This window comes from Oryctolagus cuniculus, chromosome 2 (genome assembly GCF_964237555.1).
Source record: "Oryctolagus cuniculus chromosome 2, mOryCun1.1, whole genome shotgun sequence".
Taxonomy (NCBI): Eukaryota; Metazoa; Chordata; class Mammalia; order Lagomorpha; family Leporidae; genus Oryctolagus; species Oryctolagus cuniculus.
This window is the reverse complement of record NC_091433.1, coordinates 181,785,182-181,801,813: the sequence shown is the minus strand read 5'-3', so window position 1 is coordinate 181,801,813 and position 16,632 is coordinate 181,785,182. Positions and strand designations below refer to the sequence as shown.

At 41.2% G+C, this 16,632-nt stretch overlaps 1 protein-coding gene and 1 long non-coding RNA gene across 5 annotated transcripts in view; one reads left to right on the top strand and one right to left on the bottom strand.

Annotated features, from left to right (window-relative positions):
* The window catches only part of LDAH (lipid droplet associated hydrolase), a 146,579-nt gene extending 141,621 nt beyond the window's left edge, over positions 1-4,958 (bottom strand). For 2 of the 3 annotated variants that reach the window (XM_070069396.1, XM_070069395.1), the window contains exon 1: positions 4,865-4,954. The gene's annotated coding sequence lies outside the window, so the exon portion shown is untranslated. Of the gene's footprint in view, positions 1-4,864 lie in introns of all 3 variants that reach the window. The other variant, XM_002710058.5, reaches the window with a different exon arrangement.
* LOC103347825 (uncharacterized) lies at positions 969-11,756 on the top strand. 2 transcript variants are annotated; one of them, XR_516322.4, is made up of 3 exons: positions 969-5,039; positions 7,405-7,546; positions 11,629-11,756. It is a non-coding gene; the product is annotated as an uncharacterized lncRNA (long non-coding RNA). The 2 variants fall into 2 exon arrangements; XR_011386770.1 differs by lacking the exon at positions 969-5,039 and adding an exon at positions 5,065-7,271 and having other exon boundaries at positions 7,405-11,756.
* The last annotated feature ends 4,876 nt before the right edge of the window (positions 11,757-16,632 follow it).

The following is a 16,632-nucleotide window of genomic DNA, read 5'->3' as shown; positions in this document are numbered from 1 at the left end:
TATCCCAGGTACATTAGCAAGTAGTTGGGTCAGAAGTGCAGCATCCGGGTCTTGAACCAGGGCCCATTTGGGATGCTGTCATTGTAGTCGCAGGTTTCACTGCTATATCACAATGCTGGCCCTCATCTTAATAGTTTTTAAAGCAGGGATGCCTGTGTGTTAATCATTAATTAGACTTTGGAGCAAAGAACAAAATAAAATGATTAATTCACTAAGACATATACTAACTGTATATGCACCAAACAACAGAGACTGAAAATACAGGTAGCCAAAACCAACAGAGCTCAAAGGAGAAATAGAAATATCTGTAACTATAGTTGGGACTCTCAGCAACACAGTAACAACCAAAACTGCTGCAGTCAATTAAAAAGTACGGAAGAAGAGAACAGTACCACCAGCAGGATGTCATGAATACGTACAGAATACTACACCCGACAGCAGAATATACCTTTTTTTATAAGTATCCATGAAACATTTCTAAAAATACACCATATCAGTCATAAAACAAACATATTTAAAATAATTATAATGATAAGCTTGTATTTTCTATACATTGTGGAATAAAATTAGGTATCAGTAAGAGATAAACAAAAAATAAGTCTCTACACACTTGGAAACAAAGAACACATATCTAAATATTCCATGAGACAAAAAGGAAGTTTCAGAGGAAATTTTAAAAATATATGAAACTGACAGGGCCGGTGCTGTGGCATAGCGGGTGAGGTTGCTGCTTGCAGTGCCGGCATCCCATATGGGTGCCAGTTGGAGTCCCGGTTGCTCCACTTTTGATCCAGCTCTCTGCTATAGCCTGGAAAAGCAATAGAAGATGGCCCAAGTCCTTGGGCCCTGCACCCATGTGGGAAGTGCACCATTTGGGGAGTGAACCAAAGGACGAAAGACCTCTCTCTCTCTCTCCTTCTCTCTCTGCCTCTCTGTAACTCTGCTATCAAATAAATAAATCAATCTTTTTTTTTTTTTTTTTTTTTGGCAGGCAGAGTGGACAGTGAGAGAGACAGAGAGAAAGGTCTTCCTTTGCCGTTGGTTCACCCTCCAATGGCCACAGTAGCCGGTGCACTGCGGCCAGCGCACCGCGCTGATCCGATGGCAGGAGCCAGGTACTTATTCTGGTCCCCCGGGGTGTAGGGCCCAAGCACCTGGGCCATCCTCCACTGCACTCCCTGGCCACAGCAGAGAGCTGGCCTGGAAGAGGGGCAACCGGGACAGAATCCGGCGCCCCGACCGGGACTAGAACCTGGTGTGCCGGCGCCGCTAGGCGGAGGATTAGCCTAGTGAGCCGCGGCACCGGCCAAATAAATAAATCTAAAAAAGAAAATACACACAACTGAGTGAAAATGAAAATACAAGATACCAAAATCTGTGGGATACAACAAAGCAATGTCAAAATGGAAATAACAGTACCAAATGCTTACACTAGAAACAAAGTTCTCAAGTCAGTAATCACAGAGGTAGAAAAAGAACAAAGAAAACCTTAAACAGGCAGGGATAAATGCAAAGCAAAGGAGAAAATAATTTAAGAGCAAAAATCAATTAAAAAGAAAGAAAATCAATGAAATAAAGAGCTGGTTCTTTGAAAAAGATCAATAAAATCAATAAACTACCACTGAAAAAGACAGAAGACACAAATTATCAATATTAGGAATGAAAAAACAGATATATCTAAAGATCCTGCAGAATACACTGATATCAAAACCAAAAACAGTACAAAAATACACAATAAATCTTTCATACCAATATCTTAACAAAATATTTGCAACTAGAATCCAGCAATATATGAAAAGAAGTACAAGTTGATCATGCCTAATCCAAAGATTTGAAATCCAAGATGTCCCAAAATCTAAAACTTTTTGAGCATTGACATGATGTCACCAGCAGAAAATTCCATAGTTGACTTCACCTGACAAGTTGCAATCAACACGCAGGTGTGCTGAACATATGCTATAAAGTTACCATCAGGGTGTGTATAAAGGATATATGAAGCATAAATGAATTCTGAATTTAGTCTTGAACCCATCCCTGATAGTTCATCATGTACATGCAAAAATCCCCAATTCACAAAAAAATATTTAATCTAAAGCACTTATGATTCCAAGCATTTCATGTAAAGGATATTCAATCTGAAAACACCATGATCAAGTGGGGTTTATTCCAGGTTACGTTCAACATTTGAAAACCAATTAATGTACCTCACCACATCAATAAGCTAAAGAAGTCTTATCAGTTAAGTAAACAAACACCACAAAACTCTGCAGCTGTACTCTTGGGCATTTATTACAGAAAACAGACTTAGGTTCACTCAAAAACCTTCACACAAAAGTTCACAACACCTCTATGGTAACAGCTGAAAAACTGGACACAACACAAATATATCCTTTGACCAATGAATACCACCTCACAGAATAAAAAAGAATGGTAATTGATATATATATATATATATATATATATGAATTGTATGGATTTCAAATGAATCATGCTGAATAAAAAAAAGTCAGCCTCTAAGATTTACATACTGTATGATTCCATTTATCAACTTTCTTGAAGTAACAAAAGTATAGTAATGCAGAGATTAGGGGCTGCCAAGAATTAAGAGATTGCAGTTGGGCAAATGGCTATGACTGTAAAGCAGACCACGAGGGAGCAAGGAGGGTAATTCTCCATCTTGACTATAACGGTGGTCATTATGTGATTACAGGTGGCAAACTTGCAAAGATCTGTGTACACACACAAATGAGTGTTTATAAAACTACTGAACTCTCAGTAACTGGATTGTAACCAAGTCAATTTCCAAGTTTCATGTACTACTGCAGTTAATAAAATGTCACCATTAGGGGAGGCTGGCTGAAGGGTGCACAAGGAGCTTGCTCTACAGTTTTTGCCACTTCTTATAATCTATAAATTCACAGTAAGTTTTCTAAAAAACAGAAAAACAAAAACCTTAATTATACAGTTGTTTACTTAATTGCAACTGGTATATGTGGTACAAAAAGAGAAAAATCAGAAATCTTACCACATAGTCCCATGTCAATTTAAAAAAAAATAAAGCTGAAAGTCATCATTCAATATAGACACATGGAAAAAAATCTTTTTAACTGTTTGTATCCACAGGATAAGATGAAGGAATAAAACGACAAATCGCTGTTTTCTATATCCTGACTGGGATGGTAATCTGGCACTTGCAACAAGCTATCTTCCTTTTTGTAGTACTTTTCATTTGATAAGTGCATTCTCACCCTTTCTCATCTTATAACAAGATCTGCAAAGTAGGTAGTGTAGTTAAGAAAATCTGAAGTCACGGATTTTTTATTTTCTTTGCTGAAGGTCTTAGGACTTCAAGTGGCAAAACCAATTCTATAGTCTTGTGACTTCTATTCCGTTATTTTTCCAGACACATATTACTTTGAAGCTTTATATAATGCTAATGGATACCAAGCACAAGCTGTATAATTCTGTAGGATAAAGTTCAAGTGGAAGTGTGATTCATGTCTCAGCAATATTCGAGCGGTCATCTTTGCTCCTGCTTGATAAAGTGGTCATGAGATCAGCAATTTTAGACTTTTCAGAACAACTTTTATATTCTAATTTGCTACTTTGAAATATTTGCTACTTAAATGAAATCTGTGAAATTGGGTCAGAAAGCTGAGCTTATATGAAGAATACAGAATCCAACAATATTACTGAGGAAATATAAAAATGAAAGCATACACTACTGCATATGATAAACTTGCTGAATTTTCTTGAAAAAGGCAAATGTCTTTTTCCCTAACTCTATTGCAGCCTCTAAGTTACCAGCTATGGCATCAAACGCTGTTGGAATCACACAAGTACTATTTCTCTAATATACTAGAAAGTAGTTTATATTCTGAGCATCAATTAAAGCCAAGAATTTTAGAAAAATGTGCAGGCTACTCTACTTATAAATATATTCATTAAATATAATACACTAGTTTCCCTTTGGATGAAGTATACTTAAAGCAGACTTTGGAATTAAAAATGCTGAAAGGGTATCAACGTCCTAACAAAAAGAAAAGCATCCATTCTGAAGGTCTTAAGCTATCAAAATACGAAACATTAAAATATAAAAATCTGAAGGAGCATCTGCATGCTGCCTTGATTACCCCGTGGAAACCTTTGTGCTGGGAAGAGGGGTCAGAGAAAGCCTGCAAAAACACCCCAGTGAGATGCCATTTATAGTTTTAAAACGAAGTAAAAACGAAGCTTCTCAGAGTAAAGATGCTGGAGACGTTTCTAAATTTTGTGGGCTTTCTTTTGTTCTGTCTGTCTCTGTCTCCACAGGAATTTGCTCTTAGAGCTAAAATGGCTAAGGGCTGTGTGTTTAGATGGTGACCCACAGGCCACAAAGCAGGTGTCCAGGAACCACCTTCGCGGGAATTCCGTAACGAGTCAAGGAATAAACCGTCCAATCTGCACCCCGACCCGATGAAGGAAGGACAACCCCAGTAACCCAAGGGTGGGGATTTGGTGCAGAGCAGTGTAGGCACCAGGTGCCTGCTCCGTTCCCGGCCCACACTTGGCCCCATCCTGGCCACTTCTTCCCGGTCGGTTTCCCAAAGGGACATTCGCACGCACCGGTGGGCGCACTTAGCCCACCAGTAAATGCTGTGTTCTCCGGCTCTGGGGCGAGACTGCGGGGGAAGCAGCACCAGGGACGCCCGGAACAAGTGGTTCTGAACCCCTAAACTATCGCAGCACCGTTATTTCCGCCACCACGGGTTGCCTGTACAAAGGCAGCTAGGGATCTGCGAGGAGCCACAGAGAGGAAAGTGCTTCCACGCGTCGGATCCCCTTCCTCTGCAAAGTTACCCGAGTGCAGGAAAGGGTACCTCACCTGTCCGCCTAAGAGGCGGCCGGCTCTCCCCGACGGTCCTGGGAAGGCGCTGCAGGGACCGGAAATCCCGCCTCCCCGTGACGTCACATCGCCGCGCCGCGCACTGTTCCCGGAAGCACACGACTTCAGGGCGCTCAGCGCGCGGGTAAACGGGAGTTTCGGACTTCGGACCAGGGTTGTAGTGATCTCTCCCCTTTTCTTTCATTTTTATCTATTTCTTGTTGTCTGTCATCTTTGATATAGTCCCTGCCTTCCGTTCTTTATTCTCCAGTTCTCTGCTCATTTCCCCTTTCTCAATGGCTGCTTGCAACTCTTCCTCTCGAGAAATACACAGCTAAGTGGATTCTCAGCTGGCATTGTTCATTAGCATTAGAATGCCAGCCTCTGGTACTCTGCATTTCAGGGAAATGCTAAATATGCCTGTTCCACAGGTGTTTGGAACTTCCTGCACTCCAACAGTGTGAAGACAAAGTCTGTCCGTGTGGTGAACAGTTGTGTGAGAACATGGTACATAGTGACCAGTTTGTGATGGTCTTTGCAAAGTTAATGGAAAATGCGGCTTGTGAAAAAATTGTACATGGATTTCAGTTTTCTCTTTTGCACCAAAATTAACTACCCTTTTAAATTCCGTTTTCCCATGATCTTTCTGAGGTCCCCTGTTTGTCTAAATATGCTAGTTACATGTATAATACTAGATACACTATTGTATGTATTACCTGATATGCTAGTAATGTGAAAATGTGAAAGGCCAGGAGAAGTAGATAAGCTAGCAAATCATAATTCTCACATCTAGAAAAATAACTGCTTCTTTTGAATTCAACATCTCACTGATTAGCACAACCATTCAACCATTTGTTAGAAGTAGACTGGTACCTCTTTATATTTTTTATTTATTTTTTAAAAAATTTGTTTATTTTACTTGAAAGAGTTACAGTCAGAGGCAAAGAGAGAGAGAGGAAGTCTTCCATCCACCAGTTCACTCCCCAAATGGAGCAAAGGCCAAAACTGGGCTGACCCGAAGCCAGGAGCCAGGAGCTTCTTCTGGGTCTCCCACGTGGGTTCAGGGGCCCAAGGACTTGGTCCATCTTGTACTGCTTTCCCAGGCCATAGCAGAGAGCTGGATTGGAAGTGGAGCAGCTGGGTCTAGAACTGGTGCCCATGTGGGATGCTGGTGCCTCAGGCCAGGGCATTAACCTGCTGCGCCACAGTGCTGGCCCCAAGAAGTTCCAATCTTTACAAATCAAAATCTATCTTTCCAGACTTTATGGACACTCAGTATTATTACTGCCATTTTTTTTCTCCATAGTATAAAATGAGGCACAGAAAGAAATTCACTCTTTTTTTTTTTTTTTTTTTTTTTTGACAGGCAGAGTGGACAGTGAGACAGAGAGAAAGGTCTTCCTTTGCCATTGGTTCATCCTCCAATGGCTGCTGTGGCCAGTGCACCGCGCTGACCCGAAGCCAGAAACCAGGTGCTTATCCTGGTATCCCATGGGGGTGCAGGGCCCAAGTACTTGGGCCATCCTCCACTGCACTCCCGGGCCACAGCAGAGAGCTGGACTGGAAGTGGGGCAACCGGGACAGAATCCGGTGCCCAACTGGGACTAGAACCCGGTGTGCCAGCGCCGCAGGTGGAGGATTAGCCTACTGAGCCATGGCACTGGCTCTTATTCTTTTAATTATTTGAAAGAGAGATCTCCCATCTGCTGGTTGACTCTCCATATACCCACAACAGTCATGGATCGGTCAGGTCAAAGCCAGGAAGCTGGAATTCAATCTTTGTGTCCCATGTGGATGGCAGAGATCCAATTACTTGAGCTTTCACCTGCTAGCTCCCAGTCTGCACATTAGCAATAAACTGGAATAGGAGTCACGGCCCTAATTTGTACAAGGTCACATCTACTATGCTTTGTATACAAGGGTACTTCAAAAAGTTCATGGAAAGTGGAATTAAAAGCTAAGTTTATTCTGGTGCAAAAAAATTTGAAACACATAAAGGGCCTTTAAAAATTTCATGAAAATGCATAATGTGAAAATTCTATACATGTATTTAATTTTTTGCACCAAAATAAACCTGTCTTTTGATTTCACATTTTGCAAACTCTTTGAAGTATCCTTTTATGCTACATTACATTTGGATGAGTTCCCATGACACTTGTGAAGGTCTGAGGACTTACTGTTTCCCACCTGCACTACTTGCAGCACCTCCTCATTGGTTTCCACGTCTCTCCCTTTCCTGTGGTTTATGGAATGTCTGGACTCTCTCCAGTGGTTTATACTCTTGCTCACTGCTCCCTTTACCTGCATGCTGTTCTCCTTTCCCTTCACGCTACCCCCTCCCTCCTCTAACTCCAACACATGACGTGAGATTCACTTGTGAATGGCTTTCACTGCTATCCCCGGTGAGGTGAGGTCTCCTGTTTCATACTCTTGTATCACTATGTGTATTCTTCTGTTAGGATACTTATTTGTCTGGTGTCTAGCACCAGACCATGAGACCCTACTTGACAAATATCACTTATTTATTTTGTATTTCCTAGGTCTAAAATAGGGCCTGAGATGTGATAAGCACGCTGTAAATTGTTTAAATAACCACTTGACTACAGAAATGGAATGACCCTTGGAGCCTGCAGAACCCACTCAACACATGTTCTAGGTAAACTGGTATTGTGGAGCTTTTATGTGAGTATCTTCTTTTCTTTTGTTTTCTTTTCTTTTCTTTTTTTACAAGCAGAGTGGACAGTGAGAGAGAGAGAGAGAGAAAGGTCTTCCTTTTGCCATTGGTTCACCCTCCAATGGCTGCCACGACTGGCGCTCTGCGGCTGGCACACCACGCTGATCCAAAGGCAGGAACCAGGTGTTTATCCTGGTCTCCCATGGGGTGCAGGGCCCAAGCACTTGGGCCATCCTCCACTGCACTCCCGGGCCACAGCAGAGAGCTGGCCTGGAAGAGGGACAACTGGAACAGAATCTGGCACCCCGACCGGGACTAGAACCCGGTGTGCCGGCGCCACTAGTTGGAGGATTAACCTATTGAGCCGCAGCGCCGGCCAAGTATCTTGTTTTCTACAGTAGTTTCCAGTTACTGTTGAGATACGATTGCCTTGCAAATTGTGCTCAGTACAATCCTTGGAAACTGTTAAATTCTTGTGCATGTGTTTATTTGAAGGTCAGGAGCATCACCACTATCAATGCTTCTCAAACTTTAGTGTGCATAGGCATCACCTAGAGAGCTTCTTAAGACACAGATTCTGATTTAGTGTGTAGGTCCTAGGTGAAGCTGAGGATTTGCGCTTGCATTTGCAGATTATTCTGCTGTAGCTGGGCCTTGGACCACAGTATGAGTACTGTGAGCACTGAGTAGCTCTACCCTATCTAATAGTATAGGGAAAATATGAGAGGAGGTTGATAGACTTGACTTATGGTATATGGTAATTTGTGTCTAAGAATATGTGTAATTAATTGACATGGCTTTCATGTAGCATCCAACACATATTGCACAAAAATATACCTTGTGAAATGGATCTGCACCACCACATTTATTTATTTTCATTCTTCCAGAAATATATGAGTGCTTACTGTGTGCTGGATATTGCTGTGCTATGGGTGTCAGGGACCCAGTAAAGCTCTTTGCTTGTCGTTGTCGTTGTTGTTTTGGAAGGCTGGCAGACAATGAATAAGTAAGAAGGAAATAAGGAATAACATTAAATGTCAGTATAAAAGTGACTAAATTAGATTGAGTTATAAGGAAAACATCTGAACTGAATCCTAAAAGGCAAGGGAGTTAGCCAATTAGTAAAACATAATTCAGCCTTCCTTCTCATCTTCTGTCTCATCACTGTCCTTGACCTTCTTTTCTATCCAAACTTTCCCCCTTGGTAACCACATCCAGTCCTGTAGCTTTAAGTACTAATTATGGACAGACAGCTCTCCAAACTGCACACCCATCCCAGAACTCTCCCATGAGTTCCAGGCTTGTAGACTATATAGCCTACTCAGCAATTCCACTTGAAAGTCAAAGAGGCACCAGAAGGTAATGTAGCCCACACAGAACTAATGATTTCCACTCCAAGAGCAGGAATGCATCTAGACCGTAACAAAAAGAAGACACGAGATCTGAAAAACAGTTGGAAACTGAGTCAGGATTCTGTTTCCATCTGTTGCCTTTAATTCTGTCTGAGCATCTGTTTTATCCTTCTTTGATTAAAGGCCACAGAATGTGACTGCTTATGGCTTCTGACATTTATCTCGTAAACTTAAAAATCGATAGTTTTGTTCAAATAGTGTCTGTTGTTATCTTCTTAGACACATAGTAGGACTGGTGAAAGGCTGAAGTGGTGAGAGAAATAAGTTTCGAGAAGAAATGGTGTATCAGTTCTAGGCTTAGCAGCTGACTAGTTGTTCCTTTGTTATGGTGATGACAACATTCAGGGTGGTGTCTACTGCAGCTCTGTGTCCTTGAGCAGCTGTTGCTGTGTAGCCTCTGCTCACCATCTGGTGATGACTACTTACTGTGAAAAAGAAGTAAACCTTGTTAAAAACTCCTCAGATTCCTGGTGTTATCTGTTACTGCAGTGCTACAAAGTCTGTCCAGGTTGATGCATTTGGACAGCCACACAGAGTCACACGTGGTCTTTTGATTTTCATTCCAAACTCTCAGGAGAGAGTTTCTGATTGGCTCAGGGTGGGTGGGTCAGTTGTCCAGCAACTGTCAAATCACCAGTGACAATGCTAGTGTCATATTGGTCATCTGCACTATGGGTAAGGAGATCATAGTGGATGATAGTTTCTACAAAGCTATCTTCTACAAGTATAGAGGGCCATAAAAATTAGACCACTGTAGATTGATTTAAAAAACAGTAAGTGAAACAATTTCACACTTTTCATGAATATTTATTTATTTATTTTTTGACAGAGTGGACAATGAGAGAGAGAGAGAGAGACAGAGAAAAGTCTTCCTTTTTCTGTTGGTTCACCCCGCAATGGCCGCTATGGCTGATGCGCTGTGGCCGGTGCACTGCTCCAATCGGAAGCCAGGAGCCAGGTGCTTCTCCCTGTCTCCCATGCCGGTGCAGGACCAAAGCACTTGGGCCATCCTCCACTGTACTCCCGGGCCACAGCAGAGAGCTGTGGAAGAGGGGCAACTGGGACAGAATCCGGCACCCCAACTGGGACTAGAACCTGGTGTGCTGGTGCCGCAGGTGGAGGATTAGCCTCGTTAGCTGCGGCGCCGGCCTCCATAAATAATTTTACTCTCTATTCACTCTTTTTTTTTTTAATTGACTGACATTAACAGTCCCCTCTTTGCAGCTAGGGACACAAAGGCAGTCCAAACAGGAAAACTCTTGTTCTGTGAGGGTGTTGTGGTATAGCAGATTAAGCTACTGCTTGCAATACCACATGCCACGTTGATATGCCAGTTCAAATCCCAGATACTCTACGCTTCTGATTCAACTTCCTGGTAATATGCCTGGAAAGGCATTGGATGATAGGCTAAAAATTTGGATTCCTGACATACAACAGGAAGCCTTGATGGAATTCTGGGCTCCTGGATTTGACCTGGCTTAGCCCCATCTGTTGACTATTGGGGTCTATCTTTTTAAAGAAATTAATTGATCACTGCTACTAGAGACCAACATTCTGGGATGGAGAAAGGCAGAGAAGGCAATAAACCTAGATATGTGGATCAGAGAGAGATGATGTTGGACTTCTGATGGCAAGCTGGAGATAGAATTTATTCTGTAAGGAAGAGGGGCCATCAAAGGCCTCACAAAGTACTCCAGAAGCATGGAGGTGTGAGATAGTCCAATGGGGAAGCAGAAGCTAAGGTGAGGCTGCTCAAGGAAATGGCTCAGTGCCCAGGCCTGACTCCTAAGTCTTGATCTATCATTAAAAATGTCTTCCAGGCATGATTAGATTTATACTTCCTAAAGCCTGTCTGTTCTAAGACATTTGCCTACTCTCTTCCACTAAGCAGGCCTTTTAGTTGCCTTTGTATTGTCATTATGTATTAATCTATTTAGTTTGTTTATTGTATGTCTGTGAGAGCAAGACTTTTTGTCAAAGATTTATTTATTTGAAAGGCAGTGTTACAGAGAATGGGAGAGAAGGAGAGAGAGAGAGGGAGAGAGAGAGAGAAAGAAAGAGAGAAAGGTAGCCACAAGCTTCAGTCTTTTATAACATAATCTCACAACTGACATACCATCCCCTGCCTTCAGTGACAGCTATGTTCTGGGTGCTTCTCCCCTCCAAAACTCATGTTGAAACTTGGTCCTCCAAGTCATATGGAAGACCTTTCTCTCTGTCTCTCTCTCTTTCACTGTCTAACTCTGCCTGTCAAAAAAAAAAAAAAAAAGTAAATAAATAAAGAATCTCAGTATGAAGGGGAGGCACCTATATGGGCTCTGATTGACTTAATCATCACTGCCACTCCCACCCTGCCTCATTCACTGATTACAGGCTTGATCTATGAGCTAAGCCTGTTCTGTCAGTGTGACGCTTGAAATGCTGGGGGAGTTGTGTTCTCTGTTCTTGCACATTATGTGTTATCTGAGTAGGATACTTGGAGCTGCAGCATTTTGCCTCTGTGATGAAAGGTCAAAATAAGGAGAACAAGGCAGGAAGGGACTCACAAGAGAAATGGAGGCAAGGTCCTGGTCCTGATGCACCATATGTGAAGTCCGCCCTTCTCTGGACTTGCCAGTTGCATGAGCCAACAAAGCCCTATGATTAAAGCAGTTTCACTTGTGCTTTCTTTTTTCCAGCAGAGTCTCCGAATGATACATCCTGACCTGCTCCCAGGGTAACTGAGGACTCATTGTAACACCCTTGAGGGGCTGAGTGTGCACTCCGTTGGTCTAGCAGTAGCCCAATAAAGATGCAATGAAAGGTTTGCTGATTATTTAATTTCATGGTTGAGTGGCAAGAAAAAAATTGTGGAAAGGGAATTCCGGGATGTAAATTGAGACTTATATCAAATAGGCTAATTATAGGATGCTAATGACTATGTAAATGATCAGAAAAAGAGAGAGGGTTTTGTTTTGGTCAAATAATATTTATTATGTGCCAATTTTGTGTTTAATGTTTTACGTGTATTTAGAAGCAGAGAAACTTGAGGACAGAGTTTGGGATGAGGGTCCTGGATAAATGGCCTCTTTGTGCAGCCCATATGAACTATATCTGGATCCTAGAGAGAGAAGACTCTGGCAGCAAATATAAAGAAGTAGTTTTCCCACAGGATCTATGAGATCTATGAGAGATTTTTCAGATCCCAAGGCAGGGCCACTCAGGAACCACTGTGACAGGTTATAGTGCCAGGGAGTACAGCAGACAGGGCAGAAAGCTGTCTGCTGTACAGCAGAGGAACTAGGAGTAGTGTCACATGAACATAAAATGATTTCAGGGGACTGTCAACCATGTACAGCACTTACAGGGAGGAAGTCACAGTGGAGACAGTACGGAGTTTTATGGCATTTCATGGACATCAATGAAGAGGAAGAGGGAGAAAGGATGCATTTCTGATACGCCCAAGATCAACTGTGTAGTGATTCTTGAATACAGTGCCTAGAAACTGCCACAATTGTTGGAGACCTCTTACTTGGAGGCAGCTTAATGAGAACAGCTTTCCAAGGGGCTGAAGGTGTCAGGATATCAGTGAAAATGCGACAGAGAATTGCACAACATGTGTACCTTCATGGTAGGGAGTAATAATTCTGGGGGATGTGGGAGAACTGGGAGGTCCTGTGCTTATTAATCATATACGTCTTTTTAAATTATTCCACCACACAGAACTTGGAAACCCTTGGTTTAGACAGCCCTTGGGTTAAGATATTGTATACTGATGATTTTGTAAAAAGAAACAAGAAGAAGAGAAAAAGCAAAAAGATGAAAGAAAAAAATCAAATTTTTAAAGTCAACTTAGGTTGCTTTTTCGATGTATAGTCTAGAGATAGGCATATACCTTGGTGAATTTTAAGCTACAATTTTGTTGCTTTAACAGTGGATTTTCTCATTTGTAAGTTTGTAAGTAGATATAATTCTAAATGCTTTAAATGTACAATTCTTTAATGCAGCCAGCAAATGAGCCGCAGGTGTACCCTGAGATCCACATCGATTTTTCTTTCAATACTTTAGGTCAATAAAACAGATCCACACAATAATTTATCCTAAAAATAGCCGGCGCCGCGGCTCACTAGGCTAATCCTCCGCCTAGCGGCGCCGGCACACCGGGTTCTAGTCCCGGTCGGGGCGCCAGATTCTGTCCCGGTTGCCCCTCTTCCAGGCCAGCCCTCTGCTGTGGCCAGGGAGTGCAGTGGAGGATGGCCCAGGTGCTTGGGCCCTGCACCCCATGGGAGACCAGGAAAAGCACCTGGCTCCTGGCTCCTGCCATCGGATCAGCGAGGTGCGCCAGCCGCAGCGCGCTGGCCGCGGCGGCCATTGGAGGGTGAACCAACGGCAAAGGAAGACCTTTCTCTCTGTCTCTCTCTCTCACTGTCCACTCTGCCTGTCAAAAAATTAAAAAAATAATAATTTATCCTAAAAATAAATTAAAATTCAATATGAGTTTATAAAAGTGTATTTTAAAATTTTTATTTTAATTTTAAACTTTTTGTAACTGATTCAGTGTGATTTGTAGATGCATTTCTAAGAACATAATGATATTCCCTTGCTCTCGCCCTTTCCCTCTTTCCCTTCTCTCCCTGTCACTCTCCTTCCTTCTCCCTTTTGTTCTCTCTCTCTCTTTTCTTAGTTTTTAGATAACACATTTTAAATTTACATTGCAGTAACAAAGCTAAATACTTTACTGAATAAGAAGTTTAATAAGTGAAAAGCAAAAAGACTCTAGTTTAGTAGAAATACAGACTACTGCTATAAACAATAATTGAATAGAAAAATGGCTATTTCACCCATATAGAGTAAATTTTAAAGTAATCACAGATCAATAAAACTATAGTAGCATAACATTCTTTTTTTCAAAGATTTATTTATTTGAAAGGCAGAGTTACAGAGAAAGTGAGAGACAGAGAGAGAGAGAGCAAGATCTTCCATCTGCTGGTTCCACTCTGCAAATGGCTGAAATGGCTGGAGCTGAGCCTATCCAAAGCCATGAGCCAGGAGCTTCTTCTGGATCTCCCACATGGGTGCAAGGGCCTGGGTCATCTTTCACTGCTTTCCCAGGAGCATTGGCAGAGAGCTGGATCATAAATGGAGCAGCTGACACTTGAACAGGTGCCCACATGACATGCCATCATCACAGACTGTGCTGTACCCGCTGTGCCACAGCTCTAGCCCTAGTATAACATTTTTAACCATTGGTTTCACAAGGTATAAAAAAAAAGATTTACAAAACTATATTTGCAGCAATACTGATACATAAAAACATTTCTTTCTTCTTTTTAAATTTTAGTTCCTACATATAAAGGGAAACGTGATATTCTGGCTTATTTCACTCAACATGATCTCCTCCGATTGCGTCCATTTTGCTGCAAGTTATAGAATTTCATCCTTTTTATAGCTGAGTAATATTTCACTGTGAATATATATACCACCTTTTCTTTATCCATTCATCTGTTGATAGACACCTTGGTTGAATCCATATTTTGGCTATTGTGAACAGTGCTACTATAAACATGGTGGTGCAAGTATCTCTTTGACTCATTGTGTTCATGTCTTTTGGGTATATACTCACTAGTGGGATTCTGAATCATATGGAAAGTCTAATTCTAGTTTTTTAAGAAATTGCTACACTGTTTTCCACATTGGCTGCGCTAATTTACATTCCCGCCAACAGTATATAAGTGGAACCTTTGTCCACATCCTTGCCAGCATTTGTTGCTCTCTGCGTTTTGGATTTTAGCCATTCTGACAGGGGTGAAGTGATATCTCATTGTAGTTTTGATTTGCATTTCTCTGATGGCTAGTGATGATGAGTACTTTTTTGTATGTTTCTTGGCCATTTGTATTTCTTCTTTTCAGAATTATCAAAGTTTTTTGCCCATTTCTCAACTGGATTGGTTGTTTTTGTTGTCGTCATTTCTTAAGTTGCTGATATATTCAGAATACTACTCCTTTGTCTAATAGGTGGTTTGTGAATATTTTTTCCCAATCATGCTATTGATCATTATCTTCACTTTGCAAAAGCTTTTGAGTTTGATATAGTCCCATTTGTTTAGTTTTACTTTTTTGTTGCTTGTGTTTTGGGGGTCTTATCCAAGAAGTCATCTCCTACACCAATATCATGGAGTGTCTCCCCTACATTTTGTTCCAGCAGCTTCGTAGTATCAGGCCTTAAACGTAAGCCTTTCATCCATCTTGAGTTAATTTTTGTGTATGGTGAGAGGTATGGATCTAATTTCATCCTTCTACATATATACATCCAGTTTTGCCAACACCGTTTGTTGAAGAGATTATCCTTACTCCACTGTATGGTTTGAACACTTTTGTCAAAAATCAGTTGGCTTTATGTATGTAGATTAATTTCTGGGCGCTCTGTTCAATTCCATTAATCTGTATCTTAATTTTTATGCCAATACTATGCTGTTTTGATTACTATACCTTTGCAATATGCTTTGAAGTCAGTTATTGTGATGACTCCAGCTTGACTTTCCTTGTTCAAAATTGCTTTGGGTGTTCTGGGTGTTTTGTGATTCTATATTAATTTTAGGATTGCTCTTTCTAATTCTGTGAAGAATATCATTGGTATTTTGATAGAGATCGCATTGAATCTATAGATTGCTTAGATAGTATAAACATTTTAATGATATTGATTCTTCTTATACATGAGCAAGGAATATCTTTCCTTTTTTTGTGTTCTTGATGATTTCTGTCAACAATGTTTGATAATTTTCCTTGTAGAGATCTTTTACTTTTTTTAAAGATTTTTTTAATTTTACTTGAAAGGCACACTTACACAGAGAGAGAAGGAGAGGCAGAGAGAGAGAGAGAGAGAGAGAGAGAGAGGTCTTCCATCTGCTTGTTCACTCCCCAGATGGCCACAACAGCTGGAGCTGTGCTGATCTGAAGCCAGGAGCCAGGAGCTTCTTCCAGGTCTCCCATGTGGGTGCAGGGACCCAAGGACTTAGGGCACTTTCTACTACTTTCCCAGGCCATAGCAGAGAGCTGGATCAGAAGTGGAGCAGCTGGGTCTCAAATGGGCAACCAAATGGGATGCCAGCACTGCAGGCAGCGGCTTTATCCCCTATGCCACAGTGCTGCTCCCATGAGATCTTTCACTTTTTTGGTTAAATCTATTCCTAAACATTTTATTCTTTTGTGGCTGTTGTGAGTGTGATTTCTCTTTCTGTGAGTTCATCATTAGCAAACAAAAAAAAAAAAAACTACAGTTTTTTGTGTTTATTTTGTAACCTGCAACTTTTACTGAGTTGTTTATCAATTCCAATAGCTTTTTGGTGGAGTGTTTAGATTTTTCCATGTACATCCATCTGCAAACATGAATAATTTGACTTCTTCTTTTCTAATTTTGATGGTCTTTATTTCTTTCTCCTCCCTAATTGCTCTTGCTAAAACTTCTAGTACTATATTGAATAAGAGTGGTGAACAAGCTATGTAGAGATGATAGCTAAAAATTGACAAATTTACATTGAACTCACATATTAAAACTAAATTGTTCTTCTTGTCAGTTAATTATGCACAGATCCAAAGATATAGATGGTCCTTAAAGCCAGCACATGAGTTTTGAGATGTGGAGACCATTGTTAAAGCACAGGTCACTGATAGCACTGCCTCCAGAAAGATACTTGGCTTAGAAA